At 36.8% G+C, this 19756-nt stretch overlaps 1 protein-coding gene and 1 pseudogene across 8 annotated transcripts in view; one reads left to right on the top strand and one right to left on the bottom strand.

Annotated features, from left to right (window-relative positions):
• Pcdh15 (protocadherin related 15) overlaps positions 1-19756 on the top strand; it is a 623956-nt gene that overhangs the window by 17248 nt on the left and 586952 nt on the right. The gene's annotated exons all lie outside the window — the stretch shown is intronic.
• LOC131893721 (calcium uptake protein 3, mitochondrial-like) lies at positions 5440-18332 on the bottom strand (annotated as a pseudogene).

Genomic DNA, 19756 nt, shown 5'->3' with positions numbered 1-19756 from the left:
ATACCTAGAAGACTTAACTAACATGGCTACAAATATGATTATCATAGATGACTAATTATTAATCTATTTTTTAATTATCCATTATAATTTTAAATGAGTTACATAAACATAATATCTCAAACAAGAATAGAAATATATATACAGTATAACAAAATTAAGTTTAAACTTGTATCAATAAACTAAAATCTATAGCGATGTAAAACATTTTAAACAAGTTGTTATTCTTTAAAAGTAGGTTCATTAATCTACCCTTTCATCCTATCATATCTAAACTATCCCCCTTTTTGTTTTAGAAAGAGATTGTATTTATAATCAACCTGATTTAAATAAAAATATTGGTTTTTCTCTGTCTCACACCAGAGGGCTCTTCTGATTTGGGACATAAGAATCTCTTAACCATTTTTTTTGAGCAATATGTCTGGGTTTAGAGGGGGAGTGAGCCAATTCCATCTCTAAAGCCAGCTTGGTATATTTGGGAATTTGGGCGTAGCTTCTCTTACTACTTCCTGCTGGAGGGGGGCGCTGTATCTTATGGGGACACAAAGAAAATTTTAGGATCATGGAGTAGTCCATGAGGCTGTATCGTCTGAGCCAGTTGCCTTCAAACCATTCTGGATGTTGAATCATCTGGGCCATGGTGTCACTGGAGACCTTTCAGGGGGTCTTGGCTGGTCAAACCTGATGTATCTTAATCTGGAACAAATCCATAGCCTCTGGCTTTCTGTGGAAACAAAATCAGAGCCTCCTTTCCAAAGCAATATATCCTTACATCCAAATTTTGAAGTCAAAGTACCTTTAAAATATACATATTGGCATAACTCAACAGCTTTTATAATCAAATGTTTTTCTGCAGTTAAAAATCCCAAAGACAACACAATCCAGATTCTCTGTGTAATATCCATTTTTACGTGGCTTATTTTTTATATTACCTTTACTGTCTCTTTAATGACTTTATTTTTTAAAACTATGTATTTGTTTCTATAACTCTATATATCATCTTTTCTGTCTCTTTCAAGCCTACGTATCTTTTACACATATTGTAAACTATTACATCTGAATCTGTCTTATTGTGAATCTCTTGCCTTAAACTGCTGTGGCTGCTGGCTCCGCCCACCTCAGCTTCCCAACATGGCTACGTTTACCGCCAGCTCTGGGAGCTATCGTGGGTCTATGCTTTTATCCAAGCAGCGTGTAGCCCAAAAGCCTCTTTTTTTGTTTTGTACCTGCAAAGGCTAAATCCACCATGCAGCTTAATGTACCACTTGCAGAGGCCTGATTCCCGCCATACTGCAGGTTGAGCACATATGCCAGAAACCCATCAGTAGCTCAAACCGGCAGCTGCTACTCATTTGAGAGAGACAGTTAGGAAGCTGTGTTTAGCTCCGTTTTAGAATCTTTTCTCAGGTTTTAGGTGGAAACTCTTGCCCCACGTTGGGCGCCATTTGTTGCTGGAGAATTTCTCTCCAGCTCCTGCCACCAAGTCCCGCCAGTCCCAGAGCCCACTTATAAAATAAACACACAGACTCTTACATTATTTAAACTGCTTGGCCATTAGCTCAGGCCTGTTATTGTCTAGCTCTTACTCTTATATTTAGCCCATTTCTATTAATCTTTACTTTGCCACATGGCTCATGGCTTACTGGTACCTTACATCTTCCTTGTCCTGATGGCGGCTGGCAGTGTCCCCCTCTCAGCCTTCCACTTCCCTGAATTCTTTTCCTTGTCCCGCCTATACTTCCTGCCTAGCCAATGGCCAATCAGTGATTTATTTACTGACCAATCAGCAACACACTTGACATACAGACCATCCCACAGCAACAGATGCCAAGTCATTCTTATGCCTTCTGCTTTTGAGGAACCACTTACCCAGAGTTCTGGAACCAGTCTCCTGAATACCTAGGAATGGCTTATGTGTGAAGAGTGATTCAATGAAAACTTGACAGAAGTGAGGTAAAGGAAAACCAGATACAGGTAATTTAAGAGTAGCAAAGTAAACTGGGATAAAATTCTCAAAAAAAAAACACATTCAGAGGAAATGGTAATGAATCTAGTTATAGATTAACAGTAAACACAGTGGTCTGCACCTTGAAGATGGATGTTTCGAGGTACTGGGAATATGATGCCCACTTCCTGCCTCAGAGGGTACCACATACACACACACACACACACACACACACACACACACATGCGCACACAAACACATTCATACCCATAACTTTAAAAGAGATTTCTAACTCATGTATTTTGAAATAATTGGTGATTTAGGTCAGGTTAGTTTCTTCCTATATGTTGTTTGCATTTCAATATTGTCAGAATAAACATTTAACATTCTTACCACAAAAAGACAAATTGATGAGGTGATATATTTATTAGTGAGATTCAATCTTTCTATAATAGATACATAGAACACAAATTACTCTACAGCCCATAAATACTAAGAACTATTATTGGTCAAAGTACCTTGTACTTGGTGGTACTTGGTGGTAAAATATGAAAGAGGGCAGATCTTACTGTTTATATCTAACAGTGAGTTTCTGTAGTGAAACATGTTCGCCTCACACAATGTTTATATCTGACAATAATAACATTAGTAATTAAACACCTGACTGTGTTCATGTCTCACAATCATTGAAAACCTCTTCAGTTGGTTTAGTACAGAGTTAATGGTGAAGGAATGTGGTTTGCACACACACGGCTTCCCCTGTATGTTACATCTTTAAATATATATCCCTAAGATTCATTCAGGGATTGTTATTGTGGAGAAGACTGGGTTTCCTTTTCAACTTCCCCTTCTTCTAGGTTTTATATGAGACCCTTTATAACATTTATTACATTATTTATTTTTGTCAGTATAGGTATATATACAGAGACATGTCCATGTGGAGGTAGGAGAACAATGTGAGGGAGTTGTCTCTTTCTTTCTGTGTGGGTCCCAGTGTAGACCTCATGATCAGGTTTGGGGTCAAGTGTCTGTATCTAATGAGCCAACTTGCCAGCTAAGATTTCACTTAGAATTCTTACTGCTGATAAGTGATGTGGAAAGGAAGGAAGGATAAGGTTGTTGGAAGGCAAGGAAAGATCAAGGTGCATAAATTATTTCAATATGCTTTTGTTTTATAGAATATACTTTAGTAAATATCACCATTAAAGCTGATATCAGTTATGTCTTTGTGTATATTTATGCCCATGTTTTATTTAGTACTCCACATAACTAAAAATATTTATAGCAAAGTACTTAGGATTTCGTCATTCTGTCGGTCTTCTCTTCCCAGGCTATGCCATGAAGAGGAAATTCCCAAGTGTCTCATTTTCTTCATTTCAAGTATTGGCTCCTAATTTGATGTTAAGCTTTTTACCATGGTAATAGTAATGTCTAATATTTGCCTCCAATTTAACAAAAAAAAAGAAAGACAGACAGAAAGAAAGAAAGAAAGAAAGAAAGAAAAGAAAAGAAAAGAAGGCAGGACGTTGTCAGTATTTTCTATTTGTCTGGGTTTCTTTTCTCTTGTAAGAAATCATATTTAATTATGACTGAATAGCTCTGTGCTGTCTTGTCACACACTTGGACGGAAACAATAGTAGTGACTTGACATGAATTTATTTTCAATACTTGGGAGCAATGTAGCCTAGTTCATGTGTGTACATGTCTCTGTGTGTGCCTGTTTATGTGCAGATATGGGTACCTGTGCTTATGCACATGTATATGAGGACACTCACTACCAGGTGCTATTTCTCAGGACCATGCACTTCATTTTTTTTCACAGAAATAACATGACTTTTATTAAAAAAAAAACTGATTTAGATCAATTTCACATTGAATTACTTAGAAAAACAAAACTAGTGAGTCCCACTTTCATATACAAAAGTAAAGAATATTTGGAGTGTGTGTAACTTTCACAAAATATATCTTGGAAAAGAAGATGAATTAACTTTTTCACATGCAATCTATAAATATATTAACTTACATTCACTGCATTAAATTATACTGTCCTTGTATAAATTAAATTTATCAGTTAGACAATATCTATTAAATATCTAAAATTATTTGTCAATGTGAAAATCAAGTATTTTTTACTCTTTATTTTTATTTTTTGCAAGGTTGGGAACAAAACTTAGGGCATCATATTTGCTAGGAAAGCAATCTGCCACTGAAAAATTTGTCCAGGACTTTTTTTTATTTTTGACACAGTTCTACTAAGTTGCCTGGGTGGGCCTTGGGCTTGCTTTATGACTCAGGCAGGTCTTCAGCGGTAACCCTCCTGGCCAGTCTCTCAAGTGGGATCTTTCAATAGAAAGTTTTATTTTTCCTTCTAAGCCATATTTTTAACACAATGAGTTATATTTAATTATTTAAATATACTGGGTGTTTGCATCAAGTTTGCATGTGGTTCTTCTGTAAGAAACAAAATATTTTCTTCTCTCTATTAAACAATTATATTAGTAATTATATTAGTTTGTAAACACTCCAGGCATATATTAGCAGTATCCAGTAGGTTACTAATGTTATTTCCATATGTTTCACTGACAATCAGGAACAGCATCTTGTTCACCTTATTTCCCCCATGATAGGGACATCTATTGCCACCACCCTCACCTCTAACATCCCTATTCAATCACTGTGTTTTCTGAAAACAAAACATAAAACTCTACAATTTCTTTAAAAAGAAAAGGTACTAGGCATCCCCTTGGATGGCATCAACCAGGCATCCCCTTGGATGGCATCAAAACAAAACAAAGAACAGCAAAAACACACAAAAATTTGTAAAAATCAAACCATGTATATTGAGTAAGTATTTTTAAAAGTTGAAAGCACAGTGTAAGCCATCACATTGTATAGTTAATTTTCACTTATTTCCTGAAATTATTTCTACAAAGCAAATGACAGGGACTCATTGACACTTCAAAGGGCCCTAAGACAAATTGGAAGCAACATTTATTGTCTGAAAACAGGTCCAGAGTCCAAACCACAAGAAAACGATGTTTTTCCATTTTTAGGCAATCTATATTTTATCCTTTATAAAATATTTTGAAAAAAATTAAAATTTTCTAATAAATAAATAATTTATATACACTCTCAGGTAGTCATTGGGACTACCTACGTACTTCTGGATGGAATGAAACAGTACAGACTTATGTCAATCAAGTGAAAGTTCATATTGATTATATTTAGCATCTGCAGTAAGTTTCTTCTGGCAGTGTTGAGGATCAGGGAGCCAACCCAGGCCTAGTATCGTAATAAGAAAATTCATTATTTTTTCTGGTTTACATTGACAAGTTTAGTTGAAGAAAAAAATTAAATTTCATAGCATTTTACCTTTTACTTTTTGCATTTTTCTGACCTCAGACTTGTATCTACTCTTAGAAACTTTTGCTTCTTGCCTCGTCACATAGATCATAATCCTTCAATTGCTATTGCAGAAAGATTTATCTTCTATAAGATTATTTTCTCAAGCAGGTTTGGAAATTTTAATATTTCTGGATGGTTTTGTAATCCCAGAATCCTCTATTGGAGTTGTTCATAATTCCAATAAATTACTTGTGACTTTATTAATCATCTTTGTTAGCATAAAGTATCTTGAAGACAGTATTTACTAAATATGATGAATGCTGCAGTACAGTAGCTAAGTGGACAGCATGTTTATGTTCATTTTGTCCTGCAGTATGACTTGCAAAGTTATGCATATTGTAAGCTATTGCAAAGACTTCCACATTGTTCAGAAACTGGAAAAATGAACTGAACTCATCAAATGTGACTCCTTTTTCTCCACATATACTGTAGCACACATTTGCCAAAAATACTGAAGCATTTTCCACATTAGGGTATTGTAGAAGAATATGAGCAAAATCTTCTACACTGACAGCATTCTTTCTGTTAGAGTAGGGAGGAATTCTATTTCTAGAATTTCTCTTTATAGATATCCATAAATCCATAAAAGTCTTCAAAGTTGAGCTCAGCCTTTTCTTTCTTTCCAAGAAAGTGGACCCAAATTATAGTTACTGGTACTAAGCTTGTGATATCATCAGCACCATGCTTATATAAATAGGCACTTTACTTACTCAGACAATCCCCCAGCCTACTAGTTTCTTGTTTGTTTGATTGGTTGGTGGATTAGTTTTGTTTTGCTTTGCTTTGGTTTGTTTTTGTTAATAATTATTATACTACAGGGCTGGGAGGAGACTCTGTTTAAAAGCTTTGAATTCACAAGTCTCCTGTGTTAATTTGTGGTAGTTTAAGGAGTCAGGAGACTGTGAAGCTAGAGAAGCCATGCTGACACTGGTCAGTCTTTAAAGCTTCAAATCAATCAGCATTAATTGTGTATTATGGGTTATACCAACTTATAAATGTTGCGCTCTGTATGGTGTGGTATCAAATACTCACAGACACCTCCTGTGGACTGTCTTGTCTCTGCTTTCTTTCCCCAATGTCACGGGAAATGAAAAGAGCTGGATTCACTTATAGGAAAAGCCAATGTTTATATTGCTTTTAGTGTAGCCTTGATAGCTTAAACTTAAACAATATATGAGAGAAGAATCCTTAATGCAGAATGCAATTTTTTTCTTGAAAATGTAGAACTCATGGGGTTTTTATTTTTACTTTCATTTGTATAAAATCAAGACATTGAGTCTTTATTTTGACAAATGAACTTTATTTCTTATTTTCCTGGTAATAAAGAATTTTAAGAATGTAAAACCAAAGGATAATTTTCCCCTTATATACTTTTCTGACCTTGTTTCTGTATGAACTTCTATAAGTTACATTAAAATTTCAGAAGTTGAATATATTAAACTTCATAGCAGCTACATGAATATATACTATTACAAAATAGAATTTATTGTCTATGTGTAACAAGATACTTTTCAACCCGCCTAAAATATATAAGATCATTCAGTGTACCAAAGAGCAATTTTTAATTCTATATGAAAGTGTAAAGCATAGCTATAAATTTTAGAAGTTCAACAGGGGTGATGCTCTGAGGGTTTGAATTCTTAAGTGATGCAGGGCATTCATGATAGGGAGGCAGGGGATGCATGTGAAGAATGCAGGCAAGCAGGAACATCAACCACTTGAGGTTACATTTTTGCTTTTTTTCCTATATTGCCTCATTTTTTATTTTCTGATTAAATATTTGCTAACAATTTTAGGGTTTTAGTTATTAAGAAATCCCCTGACTGGGCACAGCATTCACTCCTGCTAGACCTAGCCACAATCCGAGGGTTTCATGGGGAAACTTCCCCAAATGAGCTCAGAGTGAGTGATATTAATGATTGATCATCCAATTCACTAGTAGTCAACAGCTCCTTCCCTCAGCTTTACTGGCTTACAGTAGAGTCAAAATGTAGAGGTAAAATGTAGACAGTTTATCTCTCAGTCAAGTCTCATGTGTGTTGTTAAACTAGTAGGTGACTTGAAACTGAAAAGTTTTTCATAAGACACTGTGTCATCACAGTTCAAGTATCTCTTTCTTGCTGTTTCAGTTTACAAACTGTGTCACAGACCACAGGAGGAAGGACTTATGCCACCATTAAGGAAATGGAGAAAGTAGTTCTGTGTGTGTCATGACTTTTCAACTGTTACCCAAAAAGGCCTCCTCTAAAATATTTCTTATGTGTCTTAGTTAGGGTTTCTATTGCTGTGAAGAGACACCATGACCACAGCAACTCTTACAAAGGAAAACATTTAATTGGGTGGCTTACAGTTTCAGAGGTTTAGTCCATTATCATCATGGCAAGACATATTGGTGTACAGGCAGACATGGTGCTGGAGAAGGAGCTCAGAGTTCTATATCTTGCAGGCAACAGGAAGTAAACTGATGTGACACTGAGTGTGGCTGAGCATATATGAGACTTAAAAGCCCACCTCCACAGTGACACACTTTCTCCAACATGACCACACCCACTCCAACAAAGCCACACCTCCTAATAGTACCATTCCCATTGGGGGTCATTTTCTTTCAAACCACCACATCATGTAAGGTCCTTTTACACTCAATTAGTCATGTAAACCTGGGTATTGTCTAGTTAAATGTGTTTACCTATTTCTGAAGTTCAAAAGTAAAATAATCTCACCTGCTAGCTGTAGTGTTCAATATAACCAGCCAACACACCCTGAATGTGATTGCTTTAATAATGTATTTCCTGAATTCTCAATATACCAGATAATCTGTTACCCCTCAGTATAATTTCTGCCTGACTGCATCTTCATCCTAGTTTTCAGAAATTGTGACCAGGCTACATTGCATAGTAAGGGTGGGTTAGGATGAAAGGTAAGAAGGTTAGGCTCTGAAGGACTTTCCTGTAACAACCCCAAAGAGCCCAACGCTCACTAGAATCCCTAACATTGAAAAAGAAAAGGGTGGTATGTAGAGTCAAAAGTGTAACCATGGACAACAGAGGAAAACACAAGAATCAGAGCGAAAGTAAGTAGAGGAAAGGAATCATTTTAGTTTTACGACAGTGAAACCAACATCTGAAATTACTGTAAGATGATAAATTGGTATCAAGGCATGTGCTCTATGGTTGGCAATTGTTACAGGGAAAAGGTAAGAACTCATGTATCTATCAAAGCATTTTCAGATGATCAAACTCATTTCTGTCCACAGCACCCCACCCCTGAGCATTCAAGATCACAGGGCCTCTGGGGCATGAACAATTGACAAAACTATGTCATCTTTTGGTTTTACGTCTCTGTCCTTCATCTGTTACCACCACATAATGTCCTTTATCCTAAGAAAGAATTTTAAATTAGATACACAACACACCATGGCTCTGTGAATATGTCACATGTTAAACGTGATTAATAATTAGTAACATTATTGTGAATATCACTTATTTTAAGTCTTGTTCTGACAGAAATCCATGTAAAATATAAACTTTACTGTACAGATATATGTATTTCTCATGATGAATTAAGAGACATTTAAAAAAAAATCCTGTCACTATTTTTTACCTGCAAATATTTCTTATTACTAAAAATCAAAAACAAAACTAAGGTAATGAAGAATATCCCTTACACCTTACATTTATATCATACATATATCTTAAATTACAAATTTTAGATCCGTTTTGCTTCAATTACAAGTCATGAGAACAATACAGAATGACTTATCTGTAACATGAGATGATTCTTACACCTTTTTAAAATAAGCAAAATTGCCCAATATATATTTCAGGTACAGATAAGTTTTTAAATGCTTTAAAGCAAGAAGAGGATAATGATAAAATCTGGAGGGCAGTTAAATATGGACACAAGAAGTTGATAAGTTCTCAGGCTGGAGTCTCTGCACTGTACATCTCCCTAAATAGACCACACAATGGCAGGCTCACTTTTCAAAATATTCTCTCTTTGGAACTCGTTATCTGAGACAGTGATGCCAGCTCTCACAGCATCGCAGGGAGGTGTGTTGGAACGGATGGCAGTTTTATATTTATCAGCAAGCTTAACCATGTGTCTTTTCTGTTTCCCAAATTTCAAATGTTTGTTTTAGGACATCACAGCGGAAGCAGCTGCAAGAGCGCATTTGTGCACAGAAATAGGCAGAGCTCACTCCTTAAATTTCAATGTTAAAACCAGATAGATAAAATTCCTTTCTCAGGTTCTTTTTGATAGTTTCTTTAACTTTCTGTCTTCTTTGATCTCTTATAAAACAATTACAAGTCCCAACTCCTACAGGAGAAGCACAGCTGCCTATTATATGAACAAAAACATCCATTTTCTAGCTTTCCATCAAAATTGTATTTTTTTTAGGATAAAACACAGAATCTAATAGTTGGTAAGACCATTAAAAATTCAAAAACATTAGGCATTATTAATTTCCACAGCTATAACAAATTATCAGTTCATATTATTCACTGTATTATCAGATCACACAAATAGCATTTCTAAATATTAATAACAGTGTCAGTGTCTCACAATCTCTATGATAAATTTGCTGTACATTTTTTTTGGAATGCAGTGTTCTCTTTATCCACATGGCAATAAAAGTTGTCATCCATGATTTTATGTGCCCTAAGGCCAATTTCATGATGTGGAATCCATACCTGACACTGCTAAAGTGGCTGAGAACCTGACTAGATAGTCCATGGACCTAGAGAAAACATGCTACTAAAGGAACATAGCAATAAAATGCCCCCTAATGACATACTGCTATAACCACAGATCATTGCTTTGATCATCCATCATCAGAGAAGCTGCTTCTTGCAGCAGATGGGAAATAACAGCACAGAGACCCTCAACTGGCTAGTGTGCAAAGGGTGAGGGACTTTGGAGCACTCAGTCCTAAATGGGATGTCTTCATTAAACCCTGGCTCTCACAGCTCAGGGCTCAGTGAGAAAGAGGAAGTGGAAAGATTGTAAGAACCATAGGTGTGTTTGGCTCCATCGACATAATGTCTTCCAGACATAACAGGACATATTAGCTCACAGAGACACTTGAGGCATCATGCACAGGTTCAAGCCACACAGGGTTCTAATGCTGAGTGGAGAGGTATACAGTGCTCCCACCCCTAATCAATAAGTTATCTGAAATTGATAGCCCCCGGTAAAGGGGAAAAATTCTTATAAATAGATTCTCATTTGGTATATCAACCACATATCAGGGCAGGCCCCATGCCCAGAAGTAGCATGTCCAGAAAGAGGTGACCAACACAAAAATTTTGTTGACTTTACATATTCCTTTTTTTTTTCACTATTGACCTTCCACTCGGTCATTTTGGTTTCTTTTTTTGTGGGTTTTTTTTGTTTTGTTTTGTCTGTTTGATTTTCATTTTGTCTTTTGAAAATGGAGACAAAGGAACATAAAATTGGATGACTAGGGAAGAGGTAAAGATCTGGGAGGAATTTAGGGAGGGGAAATATGATCAAAATATATTGTATAAAACTATTTCAATAAGACAATAGTATTTTAAGCCAGGTGGTATAGCACATGCCTTTAATCCTAGTACTTGGGAGGTAGAGCCTGGCAGATCCCTGTGAGTTTGAGGCCAGCCTGGTCTACAGAGCAAGTTCCAAAACAGCCCGAGCTATACATAGAAACCCTCCCTCAAAAAACCAAAATAATAAATAAATGAATCAGTATTTTAAAAATCAATACTTTTTTCTTTGCAAAAAAAAAAAACCTTACCATTCGCAACCAGTCATTCCTCCATTCTTCCCTCTACTCTCTCTTCTCAGTCACTGCCTCTTGCCAAATGTCCCTTTTCATTCTCTTCTTGAAGAAAACTGCTTCCTTTCTCTCAATCCTTGGCATTTGAACATTCATTAAGTTTTCTATGACTGTCAATCACTACTGGCTCTCACAAAGAAAAGATATTTCTATGCTGAGAAGACAGGGAATTGAGAGAGAAAATGGCATCTGGAAGCAAATCTAGGCTCAGGGTGCACTTCCCAATAAAATCCATGGTTTTTTTTTTTGTTTGTTTGTTTTTTTTGGTTTTTTGAGACAGGGTTTCTCTGTGTAGCTTTGCGCCTTTCCTGGATCTCGCTCTGTAGACCAGGCTGGCCTCAAACTCACAAAGATCAGCCTGGCTTTGCCTCCCAAGTGCTGGGATTAAAGGTGTGCTCCACCACCGCCGGCCTTAAAATCCATCTTTGTAAATTTTTAAAAATTGAAAATGGGCAGTGCCTTAGTAACTAGAGGTCATGAGATTCTAGCATATTAGACATTGTCTGTATTCTGATAAAACAGAGTTTTATCCCTTTAATGTGTTTAAGGAAGTTAGAGCATTCAGAGAAATAAACTTCATTTTCTGACAACCTAGCAAACATGGATATTTCATATGTGATCATCATATTTAATTTTTCAGTTTACTTTTAATTGGCAAGTATTTATACACTTTTAGGGTCACATAAGTAAACTTTCCTTGCAAAACAATCTCTGAAGGTATGCAGAGATCACCATATTTATTCAATCACATGATTTCATACACATTGGAGGTATATTTTACTAATAATAGTAATTATTCCTACCAGCTCAGGGTTTGCAAGGTCACTCCTCGGTAGATATTAATTTCCTCTAAATGAAAAGAATCCTATCATTAAATCATTTTAGGTACACGTTGCTTTTGTTAGATGAGTAATTAAAACCAATGTTTCTTTTGTAAGGGAATCAGATTTATGCCCATAATGTTTAGTTAAGACAGGATGTAGGGTTATAATTTTAAATGAAAAATAATTTTCTCTACCTACACTGTATATCTTGAAGAACAGACCACACTTGAGCCTATTATTTGGGTATATTTACAAAGAAAGGATATACTTTCCCTCAAATTAATATTAAGATATTGGATCTTTTGTTCTTACTTGTTCAACTAAATGAGTTGTACAACATTTTTCATGACAGAAGAAAACCCTTATGTAGCATGTTTTATGCAAACACAGGGGCAAAATAAATACAACATGGCTCTTCTCTTCATAGACATTCCTAGAGAACACATAGAAAAGACAAAGCCAGGAGAATTGCATCACTGATTGTTTCTTATTTGACATGCTACAATTAATTACATGCCGGTCAGAACAATTTCTGTCTGGCACTCCCCTTATTACCTCTCATAGAATGTATTGTCTGATTTCAGAGAAGCCATAGGAGAGCACCTGAGAGTTCGTTGTACTGATCCAGGCTTTATGCAAAGGTGGGCTAGAGCATTCAGTGATCTGACCTTTAGTAAAGGACTTAAAGTTGATGCTATAAAGCAGCCCATATAATTGGTTTTCTCCTGAATCCCATTTGGATAGGTTAACTTTAAAACTGGGAACAACAGACCATTTGATAACCTCATTTCCAACTTGTATCAGACATTTTCCTGTGTGGTGTGTGATGCAGTCATAAGATGCACATTTTATGAAGCTGGCATAGCAGAAACTCCATCACTCCAGATCAGAAGTACTCAGTATGATTTTTCCTTATGGATATCCAAATCCAAATATCACTATGGGAACATCAAAACATGCCCTCAGCAGGCCTTAGCCAAGGGCTTTAGCACAATGGTGTATATTTTAGGCTGAGTGTGAGATCTGCAAGAGCCACTGAGTCGCAAAATACTGAACTTCACCCTCTTAGAATGTATAGAGGAATGAGGAAACCATTTTCCTCGAAGGTGGATATTTTCTGAGTGGCCCACTATTGAGTAAAATGGCTTGCCATCCCCAAGAAGCCATTGCTTTTTCATGGTCCAATAATGAAGCACAAGCCCTTCCCCCACACATGATGAAGTGGTAACAGGTCCACTCTCGTGAAGTTCTGTGTGGGTAACCACAGCAATAGTGAGTTCAGTGAGTAGGTGCAATGGCCATGCTGTGTCCAGTAGACACTGTTAGCATTCCTCCCAAACATTAGCTATTACATTATTTCTACTCTCTTCCATGATAGTCCATCAGCATTGGAGGGAGTGAAGAGATGACTTGTTTAGGCCTGAGTACTCCGTGATAATTTATTTGTGCATTTTGACCACTTAGGAGTCTCTGTGATGACCAATATTCACTGCATAAAGGAGCTTCTCTTTGTGTATAGTATAAAAGACAGTTTGACATCATGTCCATGTAGCAGAACAACATTTCTAAACACCACAGTGGAAAGGGAAATTTTGTTGTTTTAACCACAATAATAAGAAAGAGAACAAAGGGGTATTCAAATTTGAATAGTATATAGTTTTTACCTACCAAACATGTTAGTCAGTCTTTAACTTTTTCCCACTGATTTAAAAATGAGAAAAACACACATTTCTTGTCAGTGATACAAAAATCAAGCCGTAGGATGATATTGCCTTGTGGAGCATTAGTTTTCCAAGCTTACCTTGAAGACACGGACAGTGAAAGATTCTTTGGAAAACAGGAATATTTCTTTAAAAATAATTAACACCATTAATCAGACATGTAAAAAGCATACTAAATATTTCATTTGCGTACATTTTTTAGTGAGACCATACTTTGATATTCTCCTGGATATTCTTTTAGCTACAGCTCTGGCTTATAAACCTGTTGTGAGTGTAACTCTGTGTGTCCCTGTGCATTTTGTTTATACTCAGATTATTGGGACATGAAGTATAATATATGTATTCTAATAATGACAATTTAGAATAATCAATTAATATATGGTAGAAACATATTAAATGTGGCAATTCATTATCTCATGTGTATGTGCACATCTGTTCATATACACAATACAAAGGCTTATTATGAGAACACATGTATCTATTTACATTACAGAGATGCATAGTGGGATGATAATAGCCACAATCATTTTGGCTCACCTTTGCTGAATTCTTTCTCTGGACTGGTTTTGAAAACCAGGCTCACGCATTTTTTTTTTATCATCAATCTTGTGGATGAAACAGAGCTTTGCAATAACTCATAACTATTCAGAATTAATTTACCTAGAATATTTCCCTAACCTAGTATATGCCCCAGCATGTAACTAATCAGCTGTAAATATCTCTGTAGGAGAAATGTGTGGATGAAGAGGGGGACATGAAATTAATACAGATTTTGGATTCAACAAATACCAGTTTAGGAAGGATGTGTGTGCTGGCTCCTCTAGCAGATGCTCCTGCTGGTATTTTCATACATGAGCTTCCACTTCAATTACTCATTGCATTTCGTACTTAAGTTGACTATGCAAAGTTAAATGCATTAAAATATGGACCCCTCCTGGACATATACTTAAGTAGAGAGAATTTAGAACATATTAAATATACCGAGGCACAGCAGTCTTATAAAGACTTCTGAAAACTTAAATTTACAGTTAGGCCAGATACTTATTTCCAAGGTTTATCATTTCCGAGGCTTATCTGGGTGCCCAATTCACAACTTGTGGCTCCTTCTCTGCTCCCTCCACCTCTTTGCCTGCTGTTCCTTACTGGCAATGGCTGGGGACAGTGCATATGCTGTTGATTCCTGGTCCTGCCAGTTTCCACTCTTTCGTTTACTTTGCTGGGGTCCACTTCTTCAGGAAACAAGCTTTTAGCCTGCTGGAGGCTCCTGTGATACAGCCCTTCTCCTGTTCTATAAGAACATAAGTATATTCTCTTCATCTTATGTTAGTGTGATTTATTCCTAAATGAAAGTATTTTTACAGACTTTTACTATTATTTGAAGACAAATTTCTAGAGAGATTGAGCAGTTTAAGAGCTGTTAAATATATCTTCCTGAAAGATCAAAACAAACTTGTTATCTATTTGTGGTTAATCAGTAGGAACCAGCCTCCAGGAAGCAGACCTAGAAATACTTTCCTAAGATGGTTCATAATTCTACCAAATATTCATGTTTCTAAAGGTACAATGAAATTTATATTGTCACTTTTCCATAGTGATATTATCTTTGAAATAGATATTATTTTACATGAAATTAATCACTTAGGACAATACAATTTAATAAATGTTGTGGCTTAACTCAAGACCCTTCTGCAGTCTCCTATGTGGAGCTTGGTTCCTAGCAAGAGTCCATGTTGAGATGTCCTTTGAATCAACTAGTAATTAATTACCTCATCAACGGGCTAATGCAGAGATGTTTCACACCGACTCTTTCTAAGGAGGTGGGACTTGGTGGGAGGAGAAGTCATTGGTGGTGTCTCCAGAAAGTATAATATGTCCTGGGTTGAGTGGCTGCTTTCTGGAAACTACATCTTTACACTGCTTTTCACATGTGTTTTGACACAAAAATGAGAAACTAAAAACAACAAAGAAATGACATGCTGTTAATTTTTTTTATTTTATTGGTAAATGTATGTCTAAGACAAAATAGAAATGAGCTTGAAGATATACCACCATAAATTATTACTTCATGCAACTGAACACACACTAGTAATAATAAACTGGAAGTGAAAACAGATCTCCCCAGCTCTGTTCCCTGGGGTCTCTATTTCTGTAAGAGTTCTTTTTGGCTCTGTGTGTGTGTAGTCCTGTAATCCTCAACCTATACTTTGTATCTAAATTCGTTAGGAGCCTTTATCTAAGAATTCAGATTTCTCCACCCAGTCTGAAATATTTAACTCTCTAATGCTGTAGTGCTGTCTTAGGACATTCATTTCCTCCCCCCCCCCCAAGTCCATCCAGTCATAGTCATGCAGGGAGCCTTCAAAATACTCTGAAAAATAGGATACCTTTGCAATGTCCTCATTTAAAAACATATAAAAGCGAGCTGGAGATGTAGCTTAGTTGGCAGAGTGCATGCAAAGTACATGGGAGTCCCTGGTTCAGTCCTCAGCACTGGAGCACATTAGTGGAAGCAAGGACACTGGAAGGTCAAAGTCACTCTCAGCTGCACACTTTGTATGAGGTCTGCCCAAGCCACATGCAAACATCTCTGAAAAAAATAAAAAGAAGTAAATGCAAATTTTCAAAGTTCAAGCCCTCCAAGAAAGCAGCTCTATGATGTCATGTGAATTAAAGTTCCCATATCTTAAGAATGCTTGCATTGTTTCCCATAAGTCAGGGAAAGCCACATCAGTGTTCTGTACACATAGTCAGTCTTCCTACAGTCCTACTAAGCTCTCTCTATACTTCCCTTTTCCTTACACTTCCTTTAACTGTGTAACTGATGCCTGAGGTGAATTGTTGTTTCCACCTGCATACAGAACTTTTAGACTGAAAATTTTCCTTCTAAAATTATTTAACTGTCACTGTTTTTTTAATTAACCACCAATAGCTTTACATATAAAATAGGCACTTATTTCTTTTATTAAAACTATGAGCCATTTTGATAATGCTTACCCCAGTGTTGTACATGGCAACAATTTCTGAGTAGAATCTAGCTGTCTTAATTATAAGAAGATATTTTTCTTTTCTCAATACATCTACCAGTTATCGTGTCTCACTGACGCTGAGACAATTTTCCATGGCCAATTCTCATTCATATTGCTTTCTTATTATTGAGAAACCTAACTTTATTCAAACACTTCTATAAAAGTCCACAGGTCAGAAGACTGGGCATGAAATTAATTTTTCAAGATAAATGGAGAAAAGTTCTATCAAGGGGCATCTTGGGTAGCTTTTTGTCATCTTCACACAAACTAGAGTGATTTGAGAAGAGTCTCAGTTAGAACATTCCTCCATTAGACTGCCTGTAGACAAGCCTGTGAGGCATTTTCTTGATAGCTCATTGATGTGTGAAGACCCAGCTTAGCATGGATAGTGCCACCCCTGGGCAGGTGTTCCCGCATGACATAAAAAGTGACAGTCATGAACCCTGTATGGATCTGAGCTAGGTCCTCTACATATATGTTATGGTTATATAGCTTGGTGTTCTTGTGGGACTCCTAACAGTGGAAGTGGTGTTTTTGCCGTGACACTTTTGCCTGTGCTTGGGACCCTTTTCCTCCTCCTGGATTACTTTGTCCAGCCTTGATATGAGGGTTTGTGCCTAGCCTTATTGTAATTTGTTATGTTGTGTTCAGTTGATAGCACTGGGGAGAGGGCTGCTCTCTCTCTCTCTCTCTCTCTCTCTCTCTCTCTCTCTCTCTCTCTCTCTCTCTTTTGTTTTTGGAGGGAAAGGAGGAGGAGTGGATCTAGGAGAGAGGGCAGGTGAAGGGAGGGATTCACCATGATTTTGAAATGTTAATTAGGTTTCGTTCTCTAAGACAGCTATCAGATTTTTATTTGTCCATATGGGTATTTGGATTACATTGAAATGTCTAATTGTCATCTCTCTTTCTAATTCCAGTAAATCCCTAATATACTGAGATGTTACTGTTGCAATGCATTTGCTTATTTTATGTGGCTATCTAAAAATCACCAAGTGACCCCTGGTCATATCACTCAGGAAAACTGTTCTTCACTTCTTTCAAGTTTGGAGCCTCAGTATCTCTGTGTGTCTACACAAGCTTGTGTGTATATGTGCATAAAAACGTGTGCATATATTCCATTTCATTCTCAAGCCTACCAGAATTCACTCTGCACATAAATCTCTTTCCCTGCTTACTGGTTTTGGTTTTGCTGATTGCCCCTCTGAGTTTAATCAAGGGTGTGATCCTGAGTTTGGAACTAACCCTGAGAGCCTAGTATGTTCACCCTTGGTTACACAAGTGGATACCACATTTTGCTTTCTCCCAGAACCAGTTGGTTGTCAACAGATCTTTTGTGTGTGCAGGGTCCCGTGAGTCCATCCCTACTCCATAGTTTACTGTTAAGAGGTCCTGACCTCTCTGCAGAATGCACACTGTGAAGTTGTGGCTGTTGAATCCATGTCCTCCTTCGAAGATGTAACTTCGCAGCTCTGCTTCCCATCCTCCAGCTCCTACAGAGTTTGCTTCTGTCTCTTCTTCCACAATATTCCATGAGCCTTGATGTCTTACTGAGAGCTGGAAACCCAAATGCCCTTTATTCTCAACATCATTTACAGTCATGAGTCTTTGCATTTATCTGTATTCACTACAAGTAGAGGCTTCTTTAATGTTGAAGTATGACAGTAGCCTCTGGGGGAATAAATGTAGATATTTAGTGGGTGGTTTGATGCTATGTTGATTCAGCCAGGCAGCCATATTGAGTCCCCTCCCAGGGTCATAAATTTTAGACTAATTTATAGTATTAGCCATGGGTTCCCTCCAATAAATTAACCCTCAAATCCAATTAGACAGTGATTGATAACAGTTGTGCCCCAGTGAAACCAATACTGTGTCTTGCCTGACTGGCTGGTATTAGTAGTTCATAGAGTTCACTTGTGGGTTCGACTTTTCATGTGTTTACCTCCTAGTGGCAAGCATAGCATCATCTGGCACCAGGAGACCCACCCAGCAGGAAAGAATAACCCAGTCTAGGTCCAGTTTGGTATCTCTACATCTTGAATCCAATGTGTATAGCGTCCACAGAAGTAGGCTCTGGCCAAGCAGAACATTGCATTCATATAAAAAATGTGGTGGAATTTGTTTTCCTATTCCTCATGCAACAAAGTTACATTTTCTGTAAGCCGTTAGGTAACCCACCAGAATAGACCATTTGAATTACAGCTGATATTTTCTGTACTCACACTTTCCACATCCTTTAAATCTTTCCTTGTGAGAGTGATAAACTACCTTTGTTTTGAACTAAGTGTGCTTTAGGGACTAGACTGTATTTCCTTAAAACATTACACATTCTGTGGTTCCTACAGATGAATCAGTGTTTTCTTTTCCTTATCTTCTGTTTCTTTAGTTTTCTCCAATATTGAGATTTCGTTAGATTAAAATATAATTATACCATGCCTTACGCATGTTGAAAGTACAACTAGATATGAAAATATGTATTATTGTTTAGTATTTTTAGGCAAGTGAGAAATCTCTGAGAGGCTAAAATGTTATTAAGGTGGATTTGGTGGTTGATATTATGCAAATATTCCCTGACATTTAAAAAGATGTAACTCTGAATGGTAAACACACATCATGTCTGTAAAACTTGGCTAACAGCTAATCATAATCACAGCCTTGCTATGGAAATTGAATCTGGGGACTATGCATAGAGAAAATGTTAAATAGATAAATGTATCTTTCTTGAGGGCGGATTTAACTCATCTACACGTTAAGCAAACAAAGTTTTAGGTGCCAGAAATGCAACAACAGTTTGGACAAGGCTGCCTGCCCTTATATGATAAAATGAGCTTGTGAGCCTTTTGTGACTGTCTCTGTATTCATCTATTTCTACTAATATCTTAAAATTAATTTCATAAAGGCACATCTAGATGGACATTTTTGGAAAAAAAACTGATTAAGACCAAGGAAAACCCTTCTTGGAAATTCCAGCTTGTGTATAGATATGTTTTCATGCTGTGAGACCCAGGAATTTGTGTTTCATTTCT

The sequence above is a fragment of the Peromyscus eremicus genome, chromosome 16_21 (genome assembly GCF_949786415.1).
Source record: "Peromyscus eremicus chromosome 16_21, PerEre_H2_v1, whole genome shotgun sequence".
NCBI classification, from domain to species: Eukaryota; Metazoa; Chordata; class Mammalia; order Rodentia; family Cricetidae; genus Peromyscus; species Peromyscus eremicus.
The sequence above is the reverse complement of the archived record's forward strand: the minus strand, read 5'-3'. Positions and strand labels throughout refer to the sequence as shown.